Source organism: Atractosteus spatula, chromosome 2 (assembly GCF_055471065.1).
Source record: "Atractosteus spatula isolate fAtrSpa1 chromosome 2, fAtrSpa1.hap1, whole genome shotgun sequence".
NCBI lineage: Eukaryota > Metazoa > Chordata > Actinopteri > Semionotiformes > Lepisosteidae > Atractosteus > Atractosteus spatula.
In genome coordinates, this window is record NC_142707.1 from 74,004,147 (window position 1) to 74,015,616 (window position 11,470).

Below are 11,470 nucleotides of genomic sequence, written 5' to 3' on the forward strand. Positions count from 1 at the left end.
TAACCATCCAGAAAAAAATCTACCAAGTATTTGACTCTAAAGAAATGCCTAAAGAAGCCGAAAGAAGAGATAAGCTGTATTCTAAACTAAGTAGGATACAATCTATGGTTAAATCTCTCTCATCTTCAATATTCTAAAATGTGCCTACTAATCAGATGATGCTGTTTTTAACTGAGTGATTCTTCACTCAGGCAATCAGGTTTCCCTAAAAAAACTACAGAATAGCAAGCTCTCTTTACAAGATTCAAACACTTCAATCTGATCATTCCGGGTGATCCTGAACACAGCCCTCTCCCAAAGGATCTCTTTATTGTGGTTTTGTGTGTCTTTCTCCTCTGTCTTGTCCTTCATCTTCTTATATGGGGTCTTTCTGGACTGTTGATTCACACTTATTCATGACTCACACATAATTTGCCCAGAACACAATTAACTAGGGTGAACTGTACAGTATGATTGCTTTTATCACTGAATCTGGACTCTCTACATCTCAACAAACATCCCCTTTGCTTTGAAGCTGGAAATGTTTACACTGCCAGGTCTTAGACATTTCATCAAGAGTCTTAGAGTTCCTTACCTTACCTACAGATGTAACAATACGATTCCAAAATGACTCTCCTTATACTTTAATGCCTCTTGGATATACTGGTAGCTATGGTACAAGATAAGATAAGAGATAAGATACAAGATGATAAAGTTATAAATGTTGAAACAGATGTTAAGGTAGTTATATCTTAAATATAGCTTCTCTTATTTTAGCTTCTGTTACAACTCAAAACCTAGAGAAACCAAAACATAGCTTTAACACATGGGTAGTCCTTCTAAATGTAAGATCTGTGTTAGGAGCAGTGGCTCTGTGGCTCAGGATCTACGCCTGTGGCTAGAAAGTTGCCAGTTCATATCCCACAGCTGGCAGAGGAATCCTACTCTGTTGGACCCCTGAGCAAGGCCCTTAACCCCAACTGCTCCTGGGGCGCCGTATAAATGGCTGACCCTGCGCTCTGACCCCAAGCTTCTCTCCCTGTCTGTGTGTCTCATGGAGAGCAAGCTGGGGTATGCAAAAAGACAATTCCTAACACAAAAAATTGTATATGGCCGATAAAGTGATCTTATCTTATGTATAGATGCAGCCATTTAAAATGTATGAGGCATCAGGCATTATACCACAGCACATCTGCATGACCCAGCACGTGTCTCACTTTTTTTAATTTTTCAAATAATATGATGCAGGATTGCACTACTCAGTAAAACCATCAGGTGGTGCACTGAATATTTAAAGTATGACAGCTATATATGGTTGTTAGACAAGTCTTATTTTCATAAGAAAAAAATTAATGTTTATTAACCCATTAGTGCTTTCCTGTACTAATCATACTGTACAGTATGCATATTGTACTAACAACAGTTTTATTAAATACAATGATTAAGCGTGACTCCAAATAAAATATTGTACAGTATGTCACAATACTCTACAACACTAACATAACTATTGTTTTTTAATTTACGTGCAGAATACATAAATATTAGTATTTGTGTAAACATAAAATTATTTTCTTTAATATTTTGATTAATACAAATATTATACATAATGTCTTTAAAATGCATTGTATTTAGAAGCAAATAAGCATGTAAAATAAAGAACAAAAAAGAGGCCAGCATTAATTTGAATGATTTTCAAAGAATGACTTATGGTCACATACTGTAAATTGCATTGTATTTGATACAAGATTGCACTATATAAAGGGTTTTTATTTAAGGACAAGGAACCACACTTTCATCACAACAGCACTACAATAATTCTGACAAAATGATTTTGATTAATAACCTGTTTTTTAGGAACAGTCATTTTTCAACTTAAAAGAAAACACAAAATAATACATTCTTCTACCCCATCTTCCCACACCCTCCCATCTCCCCATAAACAGTAGATGGATAAAATAAAGTTAGAGAGCTGCAGCACAAGCCCCACACTGCAAGGCCTTGACTACATGAGCATCAGCACTCAAAGCAGCCCCTGTCCCCAACAGCACCTCAGACCTGGGCAGCAGAGAGTTCCATTTAAATGATAGACCAGGACTGAAAGGTTGACAGGAAATGTGGAGGCTCACAACGCAACGAAAAACACATTTTGGTTTAGCTACTATAAGATCAGCCAATTGGATCTTGCTGCTAGAACGTACAGTATGCAGATTAGAGTTGTCATCAAATAGGAGCTCCAAGGGAGAACAGAGAATAACCCCATTAAGAATAATGAACATGCAATATTAAACCTGAACGTAACCTATACTGGATACTTCTAAAATGTATAAAATGTGTGCAGGATGAAAAACAAATCTAAGTTAATTGTGTATGTATGGACAAAAGTGCAACCTGTAATATCTAACAAGTAATAGGTTTATTCCATGCTGAAAAGAGAAGAAAGAAAACACAACGTTTTGGCCATGGAGCCTTCTTCAGGTGTTCTTCTCTTTTCAGCATATTACTTGTTTCTTTGCAGCCTACGCATGCTGATGCAACTACCCACGTGAATATCTAACAAGTGCCTAAATATAAATCAGGCCTTAAAGTCTATATGAAATAAATTAATGTTCTTCATGCTCTTGAAGATATTTATCGGGATGAAAATAGACAATGGATGGAGATTGAAAGACACAGAAATACAGTAACATTGAAAATGAAAAATAAAGCCAGGCCTCCTGCACACCTTTCATGCTGTAGAACACAGAATGCAAGAAATCTTCTCTTCCCTTCACATATAAAACATGAAATTCTAGAAGGTAAAATACTTGCAAAAGTATTTACCCTCTTCCAATGATGTCTATGACGGGACATCAGTCAAGTTATCAACCATGGTCGAGGATGCTGCTGTCATTTTTATGATTCTGATATCTGACCACTGTGCTTTGCACTGTCCTCTGTATAAAAAATGTGCTCCTTTTCCTCAGGTGTTTGCAAAACAGAAAGAGGAAGAGACAAACAAACTAGCTTCACTCTGGGATGATTCACTTCTTATTTATTTGTCTTTGTACTGTCTTGTTGATTGGGGATCACTGATGGACAGAAATATTCAAGTCTAAAATCAGATTTTCAGTCTGATGTTACAGTAGTTAGTTTGACTGGGCCGCTTTCTTATTCTTAAACCACTCTGGTATAGCCTTGGCCTTGTACAGTACTTTGGCTCATTGTCTTGCTGAAAGGTGAGTTTTTAGGTTTTAGGTTTTTAACACACTGAAACAGGTTTTCCTCCAAGATCTGCCTGTTTCTCCATCCATTTTCCTGTTAATCCTTGTAGTTCCTGTTGGTGAGAAGTCATCCCGTAACATAATGCGGTCACCACCATGCTTGATGGTGCAAAGAATAACCTTAACGGCCCACACAATTAGTGGGGTGGCCTCTCTGTATTCAATAAAAGGGGCTGACATGATTTCAGAATAAATACAGTACATACAGTATATCTCTGAGGGTCTCTCATAGGATAGTTATGTTTTTAGCAAAATTCAACCATGAAGACTAATATAGACCCTTGCTATCTTATTCAGAATAGTGAACTTGATTATTAAGAAGTGGACGTCATCCATACACTGCTTAGATCAGACTGTTCCTCCAAACTGAGCAGATAGGCAAGGAGGAAAGTGGTTCGAGTAGGGAGCTGTGTTAACAGGCATATGCCGCAAACAGGTAAAGGTTCATTCCATGCTGAAAAGAAAAGAAACTATGTTTCAGCTATGGAGCCTTATTCAGTATTATAGAGTTCAGTGGCTGAGATGAGAAAAAATGTCCAAGAATCATCAATATCTTGTTCATTCCAGAAAGGGTGGCTGCATGGAACTGAAAAGAAATCGTGCATGGGGTTTGCAGCAAAGCCCCTAAATGAATCTGCAAACATGTTGCAAAAGGTTTTCTGGTCATACATGACAAAGTTGGAAAGTTTTTGGTCTTCTAATTATTTAGCTAATTTAGGCTATTTAGTCAAACTTGCACATTTGCAAAAAGGAGCCATCTGTGAGCTGACACACTCCAAGGTCTTCAGTATCCATCTATAAGCACACATCTCACTTGCATTACAGGAAGCGTGCAGGCACCAAGGAACTGGAAGATACATGTATGGTAGCATATGACAGAAGAGATAGCACAAACTGCATGAGTGGGAAATCTCTCTCTGACAAAACTGCCAGGCTCCAGGCACCTAACAGTAATAGAGTTATTTCTTAGTTATTTTTAAAGACCTTCAAAGTGGCAAATCGCATAGGTCCATTTTAGCTGGAAAACCAACAGACCTCTGGCCTACTAACATTATATCTACCCAGGTGATGCTATGTAAAGTGTGTGGTGCTGCCTGAGGAATTCCTGAGGCTGAAACACAATTAAAATTAATATTCATCCCTGGTAATTTGGTAGCATATTTCAAAATGTACTGCTGTAATTGAAATGGGTTTGAATTGCAAGAGAAAAACTTGTTGGTTTAACAAATGCTTCTTATGGTATTGGATCACATTTTCTCAGGGCCTGTAGACTGGCTGCAAGCTGCTGTGTGGTTAGTGCCCTGACTGCAAAGCAAATAAATAAAAGGACCAAATTATTGTATGTAGTCTCGATCTTGGTAAAATGAAAAAAAATGTCAGGGTTTCTTAGTATGTCAGTCACAAAGAACATTCACTTGCAGCACAGGCTGAGCACTGTGAACAGCTCAAGCCTGTGTTCCTGTATGTCATTAGACGACTGTAATTGGCATATTCCAAGCAGTAGAGCAGCACTGGCTGAACAAGACCAGTGTTAGACTAGTTGGCCAGGATATCCTCAGTTTGCCCCAGAACAGATATCTATCCCACTGAGACATGCCAGGTTCCAGGAAGATTTCAGTGTTATTAGTTAAGAGAAATGCATCACTTCATCAGCTAATTATATTATAAAGAACTTTATAGAGCCTGGAACTTAAAGTGTATCAGATTATCATCACCTTGATATTAGGCATTGGGAAGAGGCAGTTCACACCCCTTGTTCCCCCTCTGTTAGTGTTGTATTATATGAATTATAGCTGTAGCACAAGTTCATTCACATTTGTCCCATACTGTTGTAACTGTACATGCTGTAGCTATATATAGTGTATTAACATTCTGTGCAGCTACTGAAACTTAAGACATTTTGGTCTTTCTCCAAACAAGGTTTTATTCTGGGCAGTATTTTTTATCATACATAATACATTGTATAAAAAGTTCATTGTTTTTGTAAGCCTTAATTACTTGCAGGAGTGGAGAGAATAACAGTGTTATGTGTACTGTATATACTGTACCGTAAAAGGTATGACCTTTGGCGTGATGCTGATCTACTGCTGGTTAAATATCAGGAAATACATTTATATAATATGGGTGACTGAAGGAAAATGGTAAAAATATGTTTTTTTTAAAAAATACATTAACAATCAGTAAATATGACATGAATCTAAAATGATCTGATTATGATTCCTGAATTCTAACTACTGATTAAATTGTGGCTTCAAATCCTAAAATACAATCATCTAAATCCTGCCTGATTTAATTACACTAGCTCTTTACATACTGTGTCTAGAATATCTAGTAAAGTAAGTGAAAGAAAAACAGTAATAATAATGATGATGATAACTGAGTTATCCTCCCATCCTGCCTTGCGCACAGAGCCGTGCGCAGTGGGGTGCAGTGGTGCATGGTGGGACGCGTCTCGAGGCGGGCGCACTCAGCAACACTGGGCTTTGGGTTCAATTTTGGACTTGAAATGCTGTCTGCTTGGAGTTTGAATGTTTTCCCCATGATAGCATGGGTTTCCTCCATGCACTCCATGCAATTGACTTCTGGGAAAACTGGGCCTGATTTGAGTGTGTGCATGGCTAACCAGGGTGTACCCTGCCTTGTGCCCATAGCTTGCTGAGATTATAACAATAGCAATAGCAATAAAAATAATACATTTGCACCCCTGTAACTCTAATTAGGATTGTTGAGTGGAAGATATTTAAAATATATTTAAATGGTTGGGTAGTTTTATTACTTAAGGATTTGCAAAACAAATTTAAAGTCGATTTTAAGTATAAGACTAGGCTATATCATGTTAAGGTACTGTCAGCAAATTGGTTAAAGTTTTCTGAAAAAATATTTCAAACTGTAAAATTGCATGATATCTGCTATGATGTAACAAACCATACATACATTTTTCTAGATATTACAATAATCCAATTTTACACAGTGTTTACTGACATCCCTAAACACCTACTGTACAAGCACAGGATGTGATTCAGATGCAAATGAAATTGAAATAAATAGCTCATATAATACAGAGAGCAGGGTGAGAGGACAGAAAAATTTGCAAGCAGAATAAAAATTGTACTGGTATAATTTGATAGTGTATTGCTTATAATTCACTGTGCTTCTGGACAGCGTCAGTCTATATGAAAAAGTCTGTTTAGTATCAGTTCCCTTTTAAGTCATGTACAGTATTTCACAGACAATTTCTGACATGTGCAACACTTAAAGAAAAAAAATCTGTGTTCCATACATACTGTATGTGCTGTTAGTAAATTATTTTCAAACTGGAACTTTCAACTTAAGGAATGACAACTGGTATATTGTCTTTTATTCTTTAAGAGATAAATTCTAGTTCAAATAATTATTCATGTTTTATGGTTGCACAGTAAAGCCATCAGCCTGATTATAATATTAATAGGTGCAGTTTGTTAACTGACTATTCCTTTGTGCCCTATTTGTTTTTGTGGAACACCATTTACTGTTTTCCAACAACTCATCAATAAATATCTAAGGGATTTTGCATCATTAATTGGAGAGACAGCTGCTCACACACCTTCATAATCATGCTGTTTACTGCTGCCAAGCACACGTAATGTTTGACCAGAGGGCACTATTAACACCTGTGCTCATTTGTCTGCTTTAACTCTCACTGGCTTCATGATAATCAGATGTGTCAAAAAACACAAACATGCCAAATGATGTAATGCCTCTTTCCTCTGGGCTTAGTACAGAAGGTAGATGCTGTTTGAGAAACCTGTTTTGTATAACAAGTCTCTAAAGGTCCTGACAAAGACCTGACAAGAAGCTATTGGAATAATAAGAAATATTTTTGTTTATAGTTGCCTCTAACAGAACTAGTTAGACGTTGCATTGCAAAATCCATAAACAATCAATCCTCTCTATAATGCATTTAACATTAAATTAATGCATCGCTGTGTGATTGCTATGTTTATTATAAACCCAGCAGTTCATACAACAAATATATATTTTAACTGAATTTTGTGTAAATTGCAATACATATAAAAATCATTGTGCATAGTTTGAGTCATTGTAATATACTTTTGTGTTGAAGTCTTAGAATGGGTAATTCAGTGTATTAACAATTATATAATGTCTAAAATTGTTCTTTTTATTTATTTCTTAAACAAAACTATAACTATTAATCTAGTTTATGTAAAAAAATACAAAACCATTTAATGTCAATTATAATTATAGTCATAATTATAATAATGTAGTAATTATATTTTAACTTATATTTAACAAAACATGGTAAAAGCACAACAATGTAGATGATGATAGAATATGAACATGTTAGCATCAAATATAAAATCTGAAAACTACCCTTTAGTTATTAAAAATAATAACCATAGGTGATTTAATTATGTCAGATAACTGTAATCATATAATAATTTACTAGTTTACTTAAATTATGCAACATATAGTTTATACTGTAAAAGGGTTCTTTAAACAGAGATTTTCTTCTATTTATCTTGTGGACAGAGCACAGGCCTTAAAAAAATATTACATGACGCAAGAATCTTAATGTTATTGTGCAAAACATGAATGATTTACCAAATGTCAGGTTGTTCTAATGCATTGTCTATCTTGCACCATAATTTCTAACTATGCTTAACAAAAATGTTCATAAAGTCTTTAATTAAACTGTGAATAAATAATGACAATTGTTTTTTTTAACTCAGATTTCTGAATATTTTTGACAAAGACATCCTGTTTTGTGTTTATATAGAATTATTGTTAGATACTATACACCTGCCAGAGAATAATTTCCCAAAGCCAGAATTTTTGACAGGTATGACTAAATTTGATGATTTAGCCTGGGGGTGTAATTCCTGAACATTCCCCATGCTGACTTCAAGTGCAGCCCAAAGATTATTGGAATGGGTACTGCTGTATTCTATAGTGTCTGTATTCCAAAAGGGGCCTAGTTCACACAGCAACTTATTGATATCTGATTGGTTGAAAGCATAGTTATTATCAAAGTGTGTCATGGTAAACATACATGGTAATGATCATATGCAAGTGTAACAAATATGCCCATGTGTATAACAGGGATCTCAGCCACCCAGGCTGGGGGAGGTCTACTTTAGCTCAGCTGGCAAGTTCCCTGTTGCGTAACGCCAGAGACCCGGGTTCAAGCCCAGGCAGTGAGGGACGAACTGGCAGGGCAGGAGCGGCAGGGGCGGAAACCCCAAGAACTGTTACATGAGCATGCAGCAAGCATAGGAACTATTTACCTGAACAGAGACAACATTTAACCCGTCACACCTGAAGAAGGCTTCACAGCTGAAACACTGTGTTTCCTTTCTTTTCTTTTCAGCATGGAATAAACCCGTTACCTGTTCCTTTGCAGCCTATGCATGCTGATGCAGCTCCCTACTTGAACTAATTAAACATTTGGCTGACTTGTGTTAAGATTCATTCTGCAGGTTTAACTATAAATGAAATAATGAAAACATATTAAATGCTGTGTACTAATGTTCAGGTACAGTAAAGCTGTAAAAAACGGACCTTTTCCCAGTAAAGGTCCACACAGCTGTTAAGTACATAGTTAGGATGGGCTGATATCTTAGCCCCGAAGTGTGTCATCAGGACAGTTACACCATTGCCAAGGCTGTAAACTATTTCAGTAGAAAAGGGGTGTCACACCTTAAGAAGGCCGCACAGTCAAAATGTGTTTTTTTCTTTACCTTTCAGCATGGAATGAACCTTTATCTACTCTTTTGCATCCTACACATCCTACGCAGCTCCCTGCTGAAATGTCTTCCACTATTTCAATCATATGTGTTATACTTGTTCACTTACATTTTTACATAAAAAAAAACAAAACAATAAGAGGAAGCCTGCAATAAGTAGAACTTCTTCTGGTACGTCAATAACCTTCAATGCGCACACACACAAAAGAACAATGTAGTGATAAAAAAAGTAACTAGTTCCTCCAATCACAAACTGTATACATAACATATCTTCATGAAAAGTGTACACTGTGAATAACTACACTTGGAAAATTGTGTTTAGTTTTCATATCACAAAAAATCTAGCTAATTAATGTGCAAATATAGATGTATGATTTCTTATAAGTGCAAATACTTTGCTGCAATAACTTTGTTTTCTGTAATGCAGTGCTAGGAATTGTAGTAAAACCTAACAATACATAACTTCAAATTAAGTACTGTATCACATGTAAATAACAATAAAAGAACTAAATATATGATTTTTGTGGTTTCTGTTTTAAAAACAGATGACGACTTCAGATTTGCTGCCTCATGTGTTGTATCTGTGTCTATACAGTATGTACAATATACTGGACCAATGAGTAATCCCAAATATGAACTATCTCTGTGATTATTTTTTTAACATTCTTAGGGGTTTTCGATAATGTGGAAATGAGTGTAACAAATGTCAGACATCACTAACTGATGTGTCCTACTGTGGCTGTATGTAATCTTGCTCTCAGTTAAAGTGGTTGTAAATGTAATACTGTAAATGTAAATGTAATACTTAGACCTAATACTTAGACTTCATTTCTATTACAGGAGATAATTGTCTTTTAAATCTAAAGATAGAATGTGCGCTAAAATAAATAAAAGAAAAAGGGTATCTCTAATATTCAGATGTACCTTACTGGTTGGATTCAAAACACTTAGAGAATCCACCTTTACGAGTGCCATATAAAATAAAGTTTTATTATTATTATTATTATTATTATTAATAAATATAACTTAGAACTATTCTATATTAAATATTATAACATAAGGCTAGAAATCATAGTAGTACATGAAATGTTTTTAATATTTATTTTTACATATACTACATTTCTGTTAAATTAAAAGGGGAAAACTTTCTGTAATTCAAAGGCGTTGCAGGGGGTGCATTGAAACTTAATTTAAATTGACTTACAATTTTCTGTCAGCAGATGGCAGTGTAGCACATAAATTGTTAGCTTTCCATCAATTTCTTGTCAGCTGTGCATGAAGTAAAAACAAGGATATTAAATACAGATATTCTACAAAATTCTGCAAATGAAAAACAAACATTATATAACTTATATATGACTGGTTGAAAGTAGTTTTCATAACTACTGTTGTTATAATTTTTAACTGTTATGGTATCATTCCAGTTCATTAACTGATATGTCAGAGTAGGCCTATTTCAAGCAAAAAGTTCAGAAGATAAATTTCATCACAGTTCAATGCTTCATGCAGAAAACTAAGTTTTTGAAATGACTACGGCTGAAAAGGGATTAAAATAGTATCAGGACAGGACTTCTTTTCATTGATGAATGAATTTGGATAGTAATAATAATAATTATAGTAATAACTAGAATTGCCAGAAAGGTTAATGTAAAGAGAATAATCATACATAACACATATTTTAAGCTCTGGGCCTGCAACTACTGTATCTCATGGTCTGATACCCTGATGGCATCTTGCAAATAATACTATAAACTAACTGATCATTCAGGAGTTCTTATGATTTAAAATAATGTGCATGTCATTAATAATCCACAAAAAGCAACCAGACATTTTCCTTGCTACAGAAGACATAAGCAAATGTAAGAAATCAATAATGGAAGAAAATTTAAAAAAGGTCCTGTTATAACAAATAAGAAATATTGCTATGCTATATATATAATATAAATAAGAAATAAGAATGCTATGCTATATTTTGGGAAAACTGTATACTGACTAAATAAAGAAAAAAACAATAGACAAACTTTAGAACTAAACACATTACCTATCAAATCCAAACTTTAAGACATCACCAAATTTGACTGGAGGATGGCAGATACCTGTTACTGGAAGCCTTTAAAGAAACTCTTCTGAAAGGGGAATCATTTGCCACTGAAAGGTTGGGGTCTATTCATTTAATACCCAAGTAAAACAAAGATCACAAAATAATATAAAAGTAGCACATACTTTATTAAAATATGTTTATTAAAAAGCTGTTGTTCACACTACATGGCTCAAAGGACTTAAGTTAAAATCATTAATGAGATGTAATCAGGCATTATTCACAGGATGTTTATGATAAACAACAGTGGAATTACATGACTTTTGGGTTTGTAGTTGCCTTATAGAGGATGATGGATTTTTACTATTGCTGCGTAGCGCGGGGGGGCGTGTTCAGAGTGGAGGCGGAGCCCTGGATTAAGGCTGATGCGTTGCCATGATTGAGGACGA